The sequence below is a fragment of the Natator depressus genome, chromosome 27, assembly GCF_965152275.1.
Source record: "Natator depressus isolate rNatDep1 chromosome 27, rNatDep2.hap1, whole genome shotgun sequence".
Lineage (NCBI taxonomy): Eukaryota > Metazoa > Chordata > Testudines > Cheloniidae > Natator > Natator depressus.
Genome location: NC_134260.1, coordinates 795,492 through 811,950, shown reverse-complemented (window position 1 = coordinate 811,950; position 16,459 = coordinate 795,492). Strand labels below are relative to the sequence as shown.

The window sequence follows — 16,459 nt, the reverse complement described above, 5'->3', positions numbered from 1 at the left end:
ACCCTATAGGAAAAGGGGCTACCATGGGGCAGCCAGGGGCATCAGCTGCGGCAGGGAGTCAGTGGTAGGCAAGGAAGCAGCCTGTGGCTAGCGGGGAACAGGAGGCATGGGGGCAGCTGCAAGTGTGACAGCAGGATAACGTGGATGGATGGGCTGCAGCGAGAGCGCAGACCAAAGAGCCGGCCATGGGCTGTGTGTGCTGGAATGGCTTCCAGAGGAGGCGTGGCCCTAGCACTACGTCTGGGGAGCTGCACGGAACAGAGTTACCCTTGACCCCTTCACGGGGCTGCCCTTAGGGGCTGGGTTAGGAACGGGGGTGGCATTCGTTGGCTGTTGCAGTCCTAGTGCTCATGGCACTTGTTCCTGGCAGCCCTCCTGAAGGAATCCTCCATCACCCGGAACGTGCGAGTGGTCGCAGGAATCCACCAACAAGCCCAGTACCCGGAGCACCTGCCACGCTCACCTCTGTTCCCGGTGTGCCCAGTGCGCTACCCAACCTCTCCAGGGAACTGGACCTGCCGCACTCCCAGCCACGCCTGGCAGGAGGCCGGGTTACAACAGTCCAGCCATGTGACGGTGGAGAGTTAAAGTTCCCACTGGAAACTCAGCCTGTGCGTTAGTCCATCTTGTGTCGCACCAATGTGGTGATTTGGTTAAAAAAAGAAACTGACAATCGTGCCTCTTTGAGAGGAGCTGCATGTACAAGGGCATGAGTTCACACCAGCTCTCTGATTTACTGGTCAGCGACCAGCTGAAAACGCTGAACAAGTCCTCAAAAGCCACTGAAGAGCTCTCCCTTAGATTTTCAGAAACAGCGTCTCCCGGGGGTGGCTCAATAGACCCAGAGGAGACCTACTCCAGAGTCAAACATGGGCAGAGCAACAACCCATTCAGCAACCTCTGCCTGAGTCTGAGGATGGGGCAGACAAATTCCGATTAGAATTTAGGCACAAATCTGTAGCTTCTCCACCCAGTAAACTGGAGGGTGTACAGGGAAATGAAGTCAGGGGAGGAGAAGTACCATGTGGCTGGAAGTTTTCACTTTTGCGGAACTTTCCTTGGCCCTGACTCAGCAAGGCACCTAAGCACACGCCTAATGTTAAGCATGGGAATAGCCCCACTGAATTCAATGACTCACATGTTTCAAGTTAAGCATGTGCTCCAGGGCCAGGCTGAATCAGGTCCGCAATCGTTTTCGGATTAGTCCCTTCATCAAACTACTTGGCCTAGAAACGCCAATTATTGTTTATCCTTTTGCCCTAAAAAGGGCTGGCAGCCAAGATCTCTTTTTTAAACCGTTTTGTGCGGTCTTGCAGTTGTTTTATAGAACAGAGCTAATACAGCACACAAGGTCCTTGGGGCCAGACCAGCTAACTACATAGGCCACTCCAGAGTTTCATACTGAAAGTGCAGGGTTCAATTTGTTAGTAATGATGAAAGGAGATTTCATAGCTGCTGTGTTGTTTCGCTGACCCACACAATCACAGCACTGAGAGCCAGGACTAGCGTAAAAGGCAACATCATCTAAGCAGCAAAGACAGGGAAACCAGATTTAAGCCAAACAAAGGCCTCACTGCAGGAGAACCTTTGAACACAATATTCTGAGGAGAAATGCAGGCTGACTCATGGACTAAACTCTGAAGACATTAGCATGCTAAAGCTGATCTATGAATCATAGAATCATAGAATATCAGGGTTGGAAGGGACCCCAGAAGGTCATCTAGTCCAACCCCCTGCTCGAAGCAGGACCAATTCCCAGTTAAATCATCCCAGCCAGGGCTTTGTCAAGCCTGACCTTAAAAACCTCTAAGGAAGGAGATTCTACCACCTCCCTAGGTAACGCATTCCAGTGTTTCACCACCCTCTTAGTGAAAAAGTTTTTCCTAATATCCAATCTAAACCTCCCCCATTGCAACTTGAGACCATTACTCCTCGTTCTGTCATCTGCTACCATTGAGAACAGTCTAGAGCCATCCTCTTTGGAACCCCCTTTCAGGTAGTTGAAAGCAGCTATCAAATCCCCCCTCATTCTTCTCTTCTGCAGACTAAACAATCCCAGCTCCCTCAGCCTCTCCTCATAAGTCATGTGCTCTAGACCCCTAATCATTTTTGTTGCCCTTCGCTGGACTCTCTCCAATTTATCCACATCCTTCTTGTAGTGGGGGGCCCAAAACTGGACACAGTACTCCAGATGAGGCCTCACCAGTGTCGAATAGAGGGGAACGATCACGTCCCTCGATCTGCTCGCTATGCCCCTACTTATACATCCCAAAATGCCATTGGCCTTCTTGGCAACAAGGGCACACTGTTGACTCATATCCAGCTTCTCGTCCACTGTCACCCCTAGGTCCTTTTCCGCAGAACTGCTGCCTAGCCATTCGGTCCCTAGTCTGTAGCGGTGCATTGGATTCTTCCATCCTAAGTGCAGGACCCTGCACTTATCCTTATTGAACCTCATCAGATTTCTTTTGGCCCAATCCTCCAATTTGTCTAGGTCCTTCTGTATCCTATCCCTCCCCTCCAGCGTATCTACCACTCCTCCCAGTTTAGTATCATCTGCAAATTTGCTGAGAGTGCAATCCACACCATCCTCCAGATCATTTATGAAGATATTGAACAAAACCGGCCCCAGGACCGACCCCTGGGGCACTCCACTTGACACCGGCTGCCAACTAGACATGGAGCCATTTATCACTACCCGTTGAGCCCGACAATCTAGCCAGCTTTCTACCCACCTTATAGTGCATTCATCTAGCCCATACTTCCTTAACTTGCTGACAAGAATACTGTGGGAGACAGTGTCAAAAGCTTTGCTAAAGTCAAGAAACAATACATCCACTGCTTTCCCTTCATCCACAGAACCAGTAATCTCATCATAAAAGGCGATTAGATTAGTCAGGCATGACCTTCCCTTGGTGAATCCAAGCTGACTGTATGCTTGCAAACAAGACAGCTTCAGACTCTGCAGTTTCTCCAGACTCCCTAAAAAGAGGCATCTAGAATGGCATCTAAAATCATTCCATTCCTGGATGACACGTGGCAGTGAAATGGCAAAGAAGTTAAATGAAGCATGGTTATATTATATTATCAACAAGGCTAAGTTTTTGTCATGGATATTTTTAGTAAAAGTCAGGGACAGGTCACGGGTAATAAACAAAAATTCCCGGAAGCCTGTGACTTGTCCCTGACTTTCACTAAAAATATCCCTGATAAGATGGGGAGGTGGGTTCAGCACCCACTGCTGCTCAGGGTCCAGGGTTCCCCATCGCTGTGGTGAGTGGGAGATCCAGGGTTCCCCTGCCCGCAGGGCTGGGCTGCTGCAAGGTCCCCTTGCTCCCCAGAGCAGCTGGGTGCTCAGGGGGGTCCCCCGCAATGGCTGGGTTGCTGCGGGGGGTTCTCCCACTGCCCCTGATGGCTGGGCAGATGCAGGGGGTTCCCACCAGGGTGGGGGCTGGGAGCTGCGAAGGGGGGGGGGGGGCGGCTGGGAGCTCTAGGACAGAAAATATCACAGAGGTCAATGGAAGTCACAGATTCTGTGACTTCCATGACCTCTATGACATAACCGTAGCCTTAATTATAAGCAAAAATCTACATTAACAAGAATATTAAAGTTGCACAGTCAGTTGATCAAAAGACCGGAAATGCCAGAGTAAAGGTTGCCCATGCAACCTTAATTTGGGCCCGCATGCATCAGGATGCAGTTTTAATCACAGACTATTGTTTTCCCCACAGGACCCTGGCCTCATTCAGTGCCCAGTGGATTAGATAGCAGTTCATTATTTCTTTTTAGCCTTCTCATTCAATATACAGCCCCAGGCCTTGTTTACTGCACACCCTCCAAATGCTGCACTGAATTCAGAATTATTCATTTCCTCCTAGGCTTTTCTGTAGTGCTCATGGCTGCAGGAATCAAGTACTGCACAACCAGTCCTGAACTCACTGTAGCAACACAAGGCGAGATAGCATTACCCCAATTTTACAGATGGGTACACTGAGACACAAGGAGATTACTTTTGCAAAAGTGTCCATGAATTGCAGGGGCCTTTGTTCCTGGGTGCTCAGCTCCAGCCACCAAGGGCCTGTTTTTCCAGAGGCGCTGAGCACTCACAGCTCCCACTGCTTTCAGCTACAGCTGGGAGCGCCCAGCGCTTCTGCACATGAGGCCCCAGCTAACTCCAGTTGGGTAGGAGGCACATGCAACCAGGGCGGGTTCCCCAAGGAGCCAGGCAGACTGGGCACTTAGCACGTAGGGAAATCCAGTGCTGCCTGGTTCAGTGGGCTGGATCTGAGGGAAGCAGGAAAAGTGACCTTGTTTAGCCTAACCAAAAGAAGGCTGAGGGGAGATATGATTGCTCTCTATAAACATATCAGAGGGATAAATATCAGGGAGGGAGAGGAATTATTTAAGCTCAGTACCAATGTGGACACCAGAACAAATGGATATAAACTGGCCATCAGGAAGTTTAGACTTGAAAGTAGACCAAGGTTTCTAACCATCAGAGGAGTGAAGTTCTGGAACAGCCTTCCAAGGGGAGCAGTGGGGGCAAAAGACATATCTGGCTTCAAGACTAAGCTTGATAAGTTTATGGAGGGGATGTTATGATGGGATAGCCTAATTTGGGGATTTAATTGATCTTTGACTATTAGCAGTAAAGATGCCTAATGGCCTGTGATGGGATGTTAAATGGGGGTGGGATTGGAGTTACTACAGAGAATTCTTTCCTGGGTGTCTGGCTGGTGAGTCTTGTCCACATGCTCAGGGTTTAGCTGATCGCCATATTTGGGATCGGGAAGGAATTTTCTCACCTTCCTCTGTAGCATGGGGCACGGGCCACTTGCTGGAGGATTCTCTGCACCTTGAAGTCTTTAAACCGTGATTTGAGGACTTCAATAGCTCAGACATAGGCGAGAGGTTTATCGCAGGAGCGGGTGCGTGAGATTCTGTGGCCTGCGTTGTGCAGGAGGTCAGACTAGACGATCATAATGGTCCCTTCTGATCTGAAAGCCTATGAGACCCAGGATAACCCGTTGTCTCCATGCCACCCCCTAAGTAACACGGCCCAGGTTTTCATTCCAGAAGGGAACAGCTGCCTGACCAAGTAGTTGGTCCCCTTTACTCTCCCCCCCATGCCCCTCCTTCGCCCCCTAGCACCCAGCCAAACCTCCCCCTGCTTCCATATGTCCTGTGTTTGCTCCTCTAAAAGAGCCACCAGGAAAGGAGAGAGAACAAACCCCCCAAATAGCCCCTCACCTGTGGTGGGCCAGCTGCCAGCTGGAGCCTAGTGCCAGCCATCAAGGGGCATTTATTCCCAGCCTGCTTGGGCTTGGCACAGCACTCTCACTCGGCTGGCTGGGAAAGGCAGGCCCAGGCCAGGTGGCCATTTTAGAAGGCTGATCCTTCTGGCTGCGGCAGGATGGCTCCCGGGGCCCTTTATAAACAGGGCTCTTCCTGCAGATGGAGAAGCAGAGCTAGGGAAGAGAGGGGGATAAGTGGCTCCCAGCGGGTGTGGGGCCTGTCGGGAGTCAGAGCTCCTCTCGGCAGGAGAGGCGGTGGCAGGAGGCTGGCAGGATAAGCGATGGGTGGAATAGTGCTAAGATGGCAGCTGGGGTGGAGCCTGAGGGGCTGGCCCCAAAGCGAAGGCACTTGCAGCCTGATGGAGAGGTTCCTGGGGGCAGCAAGGAGACCTGTAGCTCCAGGGAAAGAGGGGAGCAAGTGCCCCATGCTGGGGGGCAAGGCAACTGCTCCCTGGGCTGACAGGCAGGGGCAGAGCTCGGGGCATGCTATACCCGCAGCGAGGAGGGAGGGCTGCTACAGGAGGAAGAGGTCGGTGGTGGTGGCTGCTCCTGCTGCTGCTCCCCCGTCAGAGACCCAGCAGCTGCTCCTGGCTGCCCTTGTTGAGGAGCGAAGGCTGCAGAGGGCGGGAAGGAGCAGACGAGGAAAGGGCCAGCGGGCGAGCTGGCGAGGCTCCTGGGAGGTGGGTGAGGCGAGCCAGGGGAGCAGGAAGGATGGACTAGTGGTTGGGGCTCTGGCCTAGGACAGGGGAGACCTGGATTCAATTCCCTGCTCTGCCCCACACTCCTTGGGTGAGTCACTTGGCGTGCCGGAGCCTCAGCCCCCTCTGAGCAGTGGGGTTACCAGCCCTGCCCTGAGGGGGCCTGAGGCCAGAGCCGTGCGAACAGAGGTGCTCGGACGTTACAGTAAGAGAGGCCAGGTAAAGAGCCTGGAGGAAAGGAACAAACTGTGCTAGGGTGTGAGCAGCTGCAGCGAGACCTGTGCCCGAAGGAGGGGTGGAGGCACCAGCCCTAGAGACGCTGGACTGAGCACTGGCGGGGGGGGGGCTTTGTCCCCAGGGCGTCCCCTCAGCTCAGCAAAGCAACCTGGCCCACTTTGCAGGAGGGAGCCTGAGCGGTCTCGGGGTGAGACCACAGGCCTCAGGCAAGCGCCCCTGCCCCCAGGCTGGCATGAATCCCGCTCCGGAGCCACTGGCCCTTTCACAACTGCCACCACTGAGCAGGACCAAGGAGAAGGGGCTCCCCCCCCCCACTGCTCCTCCAGACCAGGGGAGTCTGGGGGTCTCTTCCCACCCAGGCTGTTGCTGCTCCGCCTGGCCCAGGGGAAAGGGGGGGTTACAGGGCTCCCCCCTCCCTGCAGCCCATGCTGCTTCTCCGGGCAGGGTGACTCTGGGGCTGCCCTTCCATCTCAAGTGCCGCATGTCCCCCCCTGCCCCGGTTCCTGGGGCTAGGGGAGTGGGTCTTTCGCCAACCCCCCTTTTATGGGAGCAGCAGTGCCAGGGAGGCTGTGGGATGGGGGATTGTAATTACCAGGTCATTCAGCCCTGGCCTCACAGTAACTCTGGTGCCAGCTGCGGGGGCAGGGTACCCCTGACAGGTCTGTTCCATCTTGAAACCCCATGGCTATATTCCAGACAATCCCGGTGTTCAGGCTAGTGTAAAACTCCTAAGGGGGCACACGTAATAAATAGGAGGGGGCCAATCCCACCGCATGAACCTACTTGACACAAACAATGCACTCCAAAGTATCCATCTGCCTAGTGAGGGTCCCTGACATGCCCTTAACTCTGACCCATAGCAGCAGCCTGAGCTCCACTGGACACCCGAGATCCTTCTCCAGTCACCACACAGGATCCTCTTTTTAGGGACTACAAAAAACACATTTGGATACTTCTCCTCTTAATGCTACTGAGCTGGCACGAAGGCAGGAGAAGCCCATTTCCGTGCCTAGGTACTGCTGGTGAAGTGACCCTCACCTGTGAAAACGGAGCTTGGTATTTGAAATGTCTTTGGGTTTGGTTTTCTTTTTTTTAAGGAAACAACAACATTCTCCTGAGGGTGTTTTGCTGTGACTGCCTCCAAGCATGGGGCGTGAGTGGAGAGAATCAGACTGAGTTCTATGCATGGACACGTTAAAATCTGTGCTATGCATGGGAACTGGGGCACGTACAATGACAAGCACAAGAGAGACATTCTTACACCTCAAACTGTACATTTAAGTGAATAGATTTCCGGGTCCCTGTATTCTTGAGAAGACCCCTTTGAATGCTGAATTCCTGCATGCGTCCTGCAAAGGGGCTGCTTCTTAGCTAGGGACATTTCCAGAGGTTGTTCAGGCATTCAGCAGCTGAGTTACTATTCTGGCAATAAAAGCAGTCGGAAAATCACACCCTAGGTGAGTGAAGGGGATATTTTGACCCCCCCTGCTCTGCAACTGGCCCAAGCTTTCTGGGATTCCACCTTGGGATGAGCGGTGGTATGTGATGTTCCCAGGCGATAGGTTTGAGTTTGCGAGGTCACCGGGACTGGGATTATAAAATCCGGTTTAGCTGGGGACTCTGGGACCACAATGCAGCACGCATGGATGTTAGGAACACACCTCTCCTTTTCACAGGCATGTTCCTGTGCGCACTGTACCATGTATGTCTGCAGCTGCCCCGTCAGTGCAGATGGGTGTAAATGTGCTTCCCAGCTCCTGTCTGTGCCAGTGGGGCAGGGATGGAGGAGATAGTCCCACAGAGAGACACCACACAAGGAGTACTTGTGGCACCTTAGAGACACAAGAATCAGGGAAGACTGGGAACGGACTCACCCGTTGCCTTCCCAACCAATTCACCTCTAAGCATGCTGAATGACCTCTGAGCTGGTGGGGAAAGAGTCCATCCCTAGTCGAGGGGCTGGCACCTGGACATGCCTGGCGGACAGGAAAAGGGCTGGGCAGTCATTTCATACAGCCACGCTTCCTCCTTCAAGGCTGCAGAAAAGCTGTTAAAGGAGAACACTCTGCCCTTAACAGCCCTGACCTGTGACTAGTGGGCAAATAAGTCATGAGCCAGCAGCACCCACCCTGCCTGGCCCATACAGACACCCCACTTACCCCTTGGGAGGCCCAACGACATCGCTAGCTCAGAGCCAGCCACACTGCACTTGTGCCCTGCTCCTGTAAATCTCTGCACGCCACCCTATGTAGGGCAACAGTAAGAAAAGGCCGGTTGCTACCTACTCACAGTGAGGCAAGTGGGGCTGGCTGAGACTCCTGGCTGCTCCGGGCTCTGATCCCCACCTGCAAGGCACTAGGGTGAATCCATTCTACAGCCACCTCTCTGCCCTGCTTACAGTTTGTTCCCATTTGCTCACACATCCTGGTCTGGATCAGGTAAGACACATACCCTGATTTGCATAGGGAGGGGCTAGTCCTCCTTGGGTTTAACCCTTCTGTTGCCCCATCCCAGCTGGTGGGGCGTGTTCTGACTAATCACAAAGGACTGGCTTAAACAAACTCAACCTGTGCAGGTTTCAGAGTAGCAGCCCTGTTAGTCTGTGTCCGCAAAAAGAACAGGAGGACTTGTGGCACCTTAGAGACTAACCAATTTATTTGAGCATAAGCTTTCATGAGCTGCATCCGATGAAGTGAGCTGTAGCTCACGAAAGCTTATGCTCAAATAAATTTGTTAGTCTCTAAGGTGCCACAAGTACTCCTTTTCTTTCAACCTGTAAAGAGACCAAGCCCTTGGAGGGAGTCTGCGGGACCCTTCCCTAGGTAACGTTCCTGGTAATGCAAGAGGCTAGGTCTGCTCTGGAGTCTGTGGCCATCTGTTTGTAGGGCGGGGAGGCCGTTCTAGCCAGAGCAGTTCAGCAAAATCCAGAAAGGTGAGGAAATCAGGTCTGTCTTATGCCCTTGGTGTGCGGAGCCTGCAGCATCTCTGTCCCTGCGGGAGGGGGGAGTCTCTCAGCACGGCCCCACCTGCTAGTGGAGTTTGGGTCCAAAGCATTAGGAAGCAGAACCTCTCTCCTCAATTCAATTCCCCCATTCCCCGCCCCCTTGAGGACACAGCCTGGCCTGCAGGGGCTCAGCAGCACAAGGGCTGACGTTTGCAGAAGTGACTAGTGAATTCGGGCTCCCAATGTGAGGCACATTAAAGGGCCCTGACTTTCAAAGGCTGGGCCTGGCCCCTGTCTGCTAACAGGGCCCCTCTCGGGGTGTCAGGTTAAAAACCCCAAACCTGAGGCCGTGAGGATCTCGGCCCTGGGACTTTGAATCCTGTTTTCATGTTTCCTACCATGATGCCTAACCACAGCTGGGAGCAGGCTTGTCTGCCCTGGAGAAAAAGGCATCTGTGTGCCAGGCGCATGCTAATGCAAGTGAGGTGACACTCCTAGTGCGCACAAGGTAGGTGCAGCAGGTAAACCCAAGCAGTCGGGGAGGGGTTACCTGAACCAGCTAATGCAGGTTTATGCTAATGCTGCTGGAGCTGCAGCCCGGGTCAGCATGGGGTGAAAATATCTTTTTGCTAGTGATGCCAAGATGTGCTGGTTGTTAACATGTGTTAAGCCACGAGTGGACCTCCTCCAGAGAACAGGGGGACCCCAATGCCAGCGGGGAGGGTTATGGGCTCTTCATGGGGAGCGCTGATAGTGACCAAACTCAGTCTCAGCCCTGCCCCCCTCCACTAAGTGATGGGGCATTCCCAGCCCTCACACATGCAGCATCTCACTGACCAACAGATCGGTTCCAAGATAAACCCAATACATCCCCCGACCCAGGGCACCGTGCTGTCTCCAGAGATCCTCTGGGCTCTATGCTACCTTCCCCCACCCCTGCACCCCGGCTTGCCCTCCCACTGCACCCTGCTGCTGGGAACTGGGGTGGGAGAGGTTGGGGAAAGGAGTTCCCAGCCAGGGAGGGGCATGACTTTGACCCAGCTCCTAGCAGCTAGGAACTGACTCCCCACCCTCGGCAGACTGCCGCACAACTCCTCGAGGGCCGGGGGTATTAGCTAATCCTCAGGAGGCATCCTAAGATCTGCATCATTGCAAAGGTGCTTGATGAGTCCTGAAATCCCTTTATGGGCCTGCAATGAGCGGCCACTTCCTGCCGCTACCACGCGAGGTGTTTTCTATCTTTGGCCTGTCAGCTATGAAAGTTCAAAACTCTGCCTCCGATGGGTCACGTGGCCAGTGACGCAGCACACGGCTCACCTAGGCGATAGGGCTGTTAAACCGGCAGAGCCTAAAGGGAGTTGATTCGGTGGGTGCTTAAATCTTTCCCAGTTGTTCACCTTTTGGACAACAGTATCCACTTCTGGCTTCTCCTGGGGGTGAATTTTTGTTTAAAGAAATTGAAATTGAAGATGGGGGGGGGGCGCGTGAGCGGGGCAGGGAAGGAATATGCTTCTTGCCACTGTTTAAGTGTGTGAGCTTTTGTGAGCAGTGTGAGCACACCAGGGCTTTGGGGTTAAATCAAAATGCGGCAGCAGGATGGTTCCTAAATCACAGATGTGCCCCACGCTGCCCTACTGAGAATCTATTTTAATTTGGCTGAATTGCTGGGGCTTGACTAATCACCACTGCCCCCTCCCCCCCCATTTCTGGACGAATATAATAAGGCAGTTGCTGGCAGAGGTTGAACGTGCAACCGTTGGTTCTAAAAGCAGGATGTCCCACGCTCGTGCTAAAGGCTCCTCTCTTGCTGCACTGTGGGAGCCAGGGCAGAGAGCCAGACACCACCAGCATGGCTTGAGTGTTTTTTAAGCAGTGGGTGAAAAACGATCCAATTTTAGGTGTCAGAGTAGCAGCCGTGTTAGTCTGTATCCGCAAAAAGAAAAGGAGGACTTGTGGCACCTTAGAGACTAACCAATTTATCTGAGCATAAGCTTTCATGAGCTACAGCTCACTTCATCGGATGCATCATGAAAGCTTATGCTCAAATAAATTGGTTAGTCTCTAAGGTGCCACAAGTCCTCCTTTTCTTTTTGATCCAATTTTAGATATTTTATTTTTTTGTGAAAAATGCTCCTGTTTTCTGAGCTGCTCTGGAGCTTGGGTTTGTTTAATTAACACTCCCCTGCTGTTCAGCTGGCCTTGTGAATACGCGTGTGAGGTTCACGGGGAACACATCACCCCGATGGCGCCCTGGAGCCACGCAGTGAGTGAAGACCCATGCGGAAGGCAGTTGGAGTTCCAAGGAGTGTTTTCTCCTCCTAGCCGTGGATGGGGGTGTAGGATGAGCTGAGTAGCTGTGTTTCCTTCCGGGGTTTAGCCCCAGAGGTAAAGCTGTTGCTGACATCAGTGGTGCAGATTCCAGTCCCAAAGGCCAGATTTTCAAAAGCAGGTGCAACCTGGGGTCCCTCGAAAGCCGAGCCTGAGCTGCTGAACCCCTGCCCCTTGTTCTGCTTCTGGTAGCTCTGCTAGGGCCTTATCTGGGCCCTGCGGCTGTAAGGTCTGGACATGGAACGGCCTTTAGGGCACAGGCCCACAGCCTCAAGGACATTTAGGCTCCAAACGTCCACTGACATCAAGGGAAGTTGGGAGCCCAGATACCTCTGTGGAATTGGGCCATAGAGTTTAAGGCCAGAAGGGAGCGGTGACACTGAGGGAGTGGGCGGGATGTAGCGGTGACATTGGGGGAGCGGTGACACTGGGGGAGCGGTGCGGGGCGGAGCAGTGACACTGGGGGAGTGGGCAGGGAGGAGCGGTGACACTGGGGGAGCGGTGCGGGGCGGTGACACTGGGGGAGTGGGCAGGGAAGAGCAGTGACACTGGGGGAGTGGGCAGGGAGGAGCGGTGACACTGGGGGAGCGATGCGGGGCAGAGCGGTGACACTGGGGGAGCGGGCGGGGAGGAGCAGTGACACTGGGGGAGTGGGCGGGATGTAGTGGTGACATTGGGGGAGCGGTGACACTGGGGGAGCGGGGCGGGGCGGAGCGGTGACACTGGGGGAGTGGGCAGGGAGGAGCGGTGACACTGGGGGAGTGGGCGGGGAGAAGCGGTGACACTGGGGGAGTGATGCGGGGCGGAGCGGTGACACTGGGGGAGTGGGCAGGGCGGAGCGGTGACATTGGGGGAGCGGTGACACTGGGAGAGTGGACGGGGAGGAGCAGTGACACTGGGGGAGCGGTGACACTGGGGGAGCGGGGCGGGGAGGAGTGGTGACACTGGGAGAGTGGGCAGGGAGGAGCAGTGACACTGGGGGAGCGGGGCGGGGAGGAGTGGTGACCCTGGGGGAGTGGTGACACTGGGGGAGTGGGCGGGGAGGAGTGGTGACACTGGGGGAGCGGTGACACTGGGGGAGCGGGCAGGGAGGAGCGGTGACACTGGGGGAGTGGGCGGGGAGGAGTGGTGACATTGGGGGAGCAGTGACCCTGGGAAAGTGGTGCGGGGAGGAGCGGTGACACTGGGGGAGTGGTGACACTGGGGGAGTGGTGCGGGGCGGAGCGGTGACACTGGGGGAGTGGTGACACTGGGGAAGTGGTGCGGGGAGGAGCGGTGACACTGGGGGAGCGGTGACACTGTGGGAGTGGGGCGGGGAGGAGCGGTGACATTGGGGGAGCGGTGACACTGGGGGAGTGGGGCGGGGAGGAGCGGTGACACTGGAGGAGCAGTGACACTGGAGGAGCGGTGACACTGGGGGAGTGGTGACACTGTGGGAGCGGGGCGGGGAGGAGCAGTGACACTGGGGGAGCGGTGACACTGGGGGAGCGGGGCCGGGAGGAGCGGTGACACTGGAGGAGCGGTGACACTGGGGGAGTGGTGCGGGGAGGAGCGGTGACACTGGGGGACTGGTGACACTGTGGGAGTGGTGCCGGGAGGAGCGGTGACACTGGGGGAGTGGTGACACTGGGGGAGTGGTGCGGGGAGGAGCGGTGACATTGGGGGAGCGGTGACACTGGGGGAGTGGGCGGGGAGGAGCGGTGACACTGGGGGAGTGGTGACACTGGGGGAGTGGTGCGGGGAGGAGCGGTGACACTGGGGGAGCGGGCGGGGAGGAGCAGTGACACTGGGGGAGTGGGCGGGATGTAGTGGTGACATTGGGGGAGCGGTGACACTGGGGGAGCGGGCAGGGAGGAGCGGTGACACTGGGGGAGTGGGCGGGGAGAAGCGGTGACACTGGGGGAGTGATGCGGGGCGGAGCGGTGACACTGGGGGAGTGGGCAGGGCGGAGCGGTGACATTGGGGGAGCGGTGACACTGGGAGAGTGGACGGGGAGGAGCAGTGACACTGGGGGAGCGGTGACACTGGGGGAGCGGGGCGGGGAGGAGTGGTGACACTGGGGGAGCGGTGACACTGGGAGAGTGGGCAGGGAGGAGCAGTGACACTGGGGGAGCGGGGCGGGGAGGAGCGGTGACACTGGGGGAGCGGTGACACTGGGAGAGTGGGCGGGGAGGAGCAGTGACACTGGGGGAGCGGGGCGGGGAGGAGCGGTGACCCTGGGGGAGTGGTGACACTGGGGGAGTGGGCGGGGAGGAGTGGTGACACTGGGGGAGTGGGCGGGGAGGAGTGGTGACACTGGGGGAGTGGGCGGGGAGGAGCGGTGACACTGGGGGAGTGGTGACACTGGGGGAGTGGGCGGGGAGGAGCGGTGACACTGGGGGAGTGGGCGGGGAGGAGTGGTGACACTGGGGGAGCGGTGACACTGGGGGAGTGGGCGGGGAGGAGCGGTGACACTGGGGGAGCGGTGATACTGGGGGAGCAGGCGAGGAGGAGTGGTGACACTGGGGGAGTGGGCGGGGAGGAGTGGTGACACTGGGGGAGTGGTGCGGGGTGGGAGCGGTGACGCTGGGGGACTGGTGACACTGTGGGAGTGGTGCGGGGAGGAGCGGTGGCATTGGGGGAGCGGTGACACTGTGGGAGTGGGGCGGGGAGGAGCGGTGACACTGGGGGAGCGGGGCGGAGCGGTGACATTGGGGGAGCAGTGACACTGTGGGAGCGGGGCGGGGAGGAGCAGTGACACTGGGGGAGCGGTGACACTGGGGGAGTGGTGACACTGTGGGAGTGGTGCCGGGAGGAGCGGTGACACTGGGGGAGTGGTGACACTGGGGGAGTGGTGCGGGGAGGAGCGGTGACATTGGGGGAGCGGTGACACTGTGGGAGCGGGGCGGGGAGGAGCAGTGACACTGGAGGAGCGGTGACCCCGGTGGGAGTGGTGCAGGGCAGGAGCGGTGCGGATTTTAGTTCTGATTTACACAGTTCCCGGTCGGGTTTTTGGAAGGATCTTTTCCCCAGCTGTCCCAGAAAGCAGTGCGCTTCCCAGCAGTATGGTTGGGAATGTCCTGGCTCTAGGGGCGAGCGGAATGGCTGAACGGGTCTCTGCCTGGCACGAAAGGGGGCCGAGGCGTGCTTGGCTCCTGCAGATGCTGCTTCATGCCGCCCGGTCGGTGTTGGCAGGAAGCCGGCGCGCTGGCTCTGGGTGGCTGGCAGGGCTGTGGCAGCCGATGGCCTTGGCGGGTGAGGCTCTGACAAGCCATCTGGCACACACCGCCTCCTGGTGCTATTTATAGCAGCACGCGCGGAACGCCTGCAGCCTTTGCACCGGAGCGCAGCGAGTGGGCTGATTTAATGGGATAACCAGCTGTGTCAGGTGTGGTCTAGGGGGTAGGGCACCAGCCGGGGAGTCAAGAGAGCTGGCTCCTGGTCCCAGATCTGCCACAACTTCTGGGTGACCTTCGGCAAATCAATCCCCCACCCCCAAAAAATCCTCTTTCCACTCCTGCTCTTTGTCTTGTCTGCTCTCCGATTATAAACTCTTGAGGGCAGGGACAGTCACTGCAGAGGTGTATGTACAGCACCCGGTGCCATGGGACCAGCCAGACTGGATCAAAGCCAAGGGTCAGCCAGGCCAGTGTCCTGTCGCTGACTGGCTAAAAGATCCCCCCCCCAGCCTAAGGGGGGGATCCACAGGAAGGTATAAGAACCCTACAGTAGCAGCTGTGGGATAATCTGCCCCCCTGACAGGTCTCATGCTGTTCTCTGCTAGGCAGAGATTGATGGAAGCCTTGTAGCTGGCAGTTTAATGCCCCTCCCAGAACTTGTGATTATTAGTTATGATAATGCTGGAAGGCTGGATAGCCTCATCCACAGAAATGTCCAATCGCTTTCGGAATCTCCTTAAGTCCGTGGAGTCCGCAATTTCATGTGGCAGGGAGTTCCACAGTCTAATCACACTATGTGTGGAAAAAGCATTTTCTTGTATCAGTTTTGAATTTCCCACTGACTAATTTCATTGACCAGTCCTTTGTCCCTGTTCTGTGAGAGAGGGAGAACAGTGGCTCCCGAGCTCCCTTCTTGAGCCCAGTCATTATTTTAGCGTGTCCCCTCTCCTTTCTCCTTTCTGAGATGAACAGTGGGGCCCTGATTTGGGGAGCCTGCGGTGCACTTAAGTGAAGCATTGGTGGGCTGACTGCTGTCACACGTCTGCTAGCACTTGCTGGGATTTTCCAGGACCACTACTCTCAGCATGCTGGGGCCCTAGGGATCCTGGCAGCACTGGCTGTGCATCCTGGAGGCCTTTTCAGCGTGATGAACTAAGTTCGGGGCTGAGGGATTAGATACCCCTCCTGCAGCTAGGACAAATGTAGGGAACCCCATTCCCCTGGGAATCAGAGACGCTTCGGGCTGGAAGGGACCTCAAGAGGTCATCAAGTCCAGCCCCCTGCGCTGAGGCAGGACCAAGTAAACCTCGACCCTCCCTGACAGGGATTTGCCCAGCTTGTTCTTAAAAACCACCAGTGACAGGGACTCCAAACCTCCAGAGCCTGTTCCAGAGCTTAACCACTCTGAGAGTCACAAAGATTTTCCTAATATCTCACCTAAATTTCCTTTGCTGCAGATCAAACCCATCACTCTTTGCCCTACCTTCAGTGGAGATGGAAACAATTGGTCACCATCCTCTTTATAACAGCCCTGAACATATTGGAAGACAGTTATCAGGTGTCCTGTCCTCCCCACCCGCCCCCAGGTCAATTGTCTTTTGTCAGGACAAAACAAGCCCAGTTGTTTTAACCTTTCCTCAAAGGTTTTCTGAGCCTTTGATCATTTTTGTCCACATTTTTCCTAGTGTGGCACCCAGAACGGAACACAATGCACCAGCTGAGGCCTCACCAGTGCCAAGCAGAGCAGGACCATTACCTCCCGTGTCTTACACACACGACATTCCTCTTAATACAACTCA

The 16,459-nt window shown here is 55.9% G+C and overlaps 1 protein-coding gene across 1 annotated transcript in view; it reads right to left on the bottom strand.

Annotated features, from left to right (window-relative positions):
• Positions 1 to 16,459, bottom strand: part of ARHGAP27 (Rho GTPase activating protein 27) — a 79,615-nt gene that overhangs the window by 32,657 nt on the left and 30,499 nt on the right. The gene's annotated exons all lie outside the window — the stretch shown is intronic.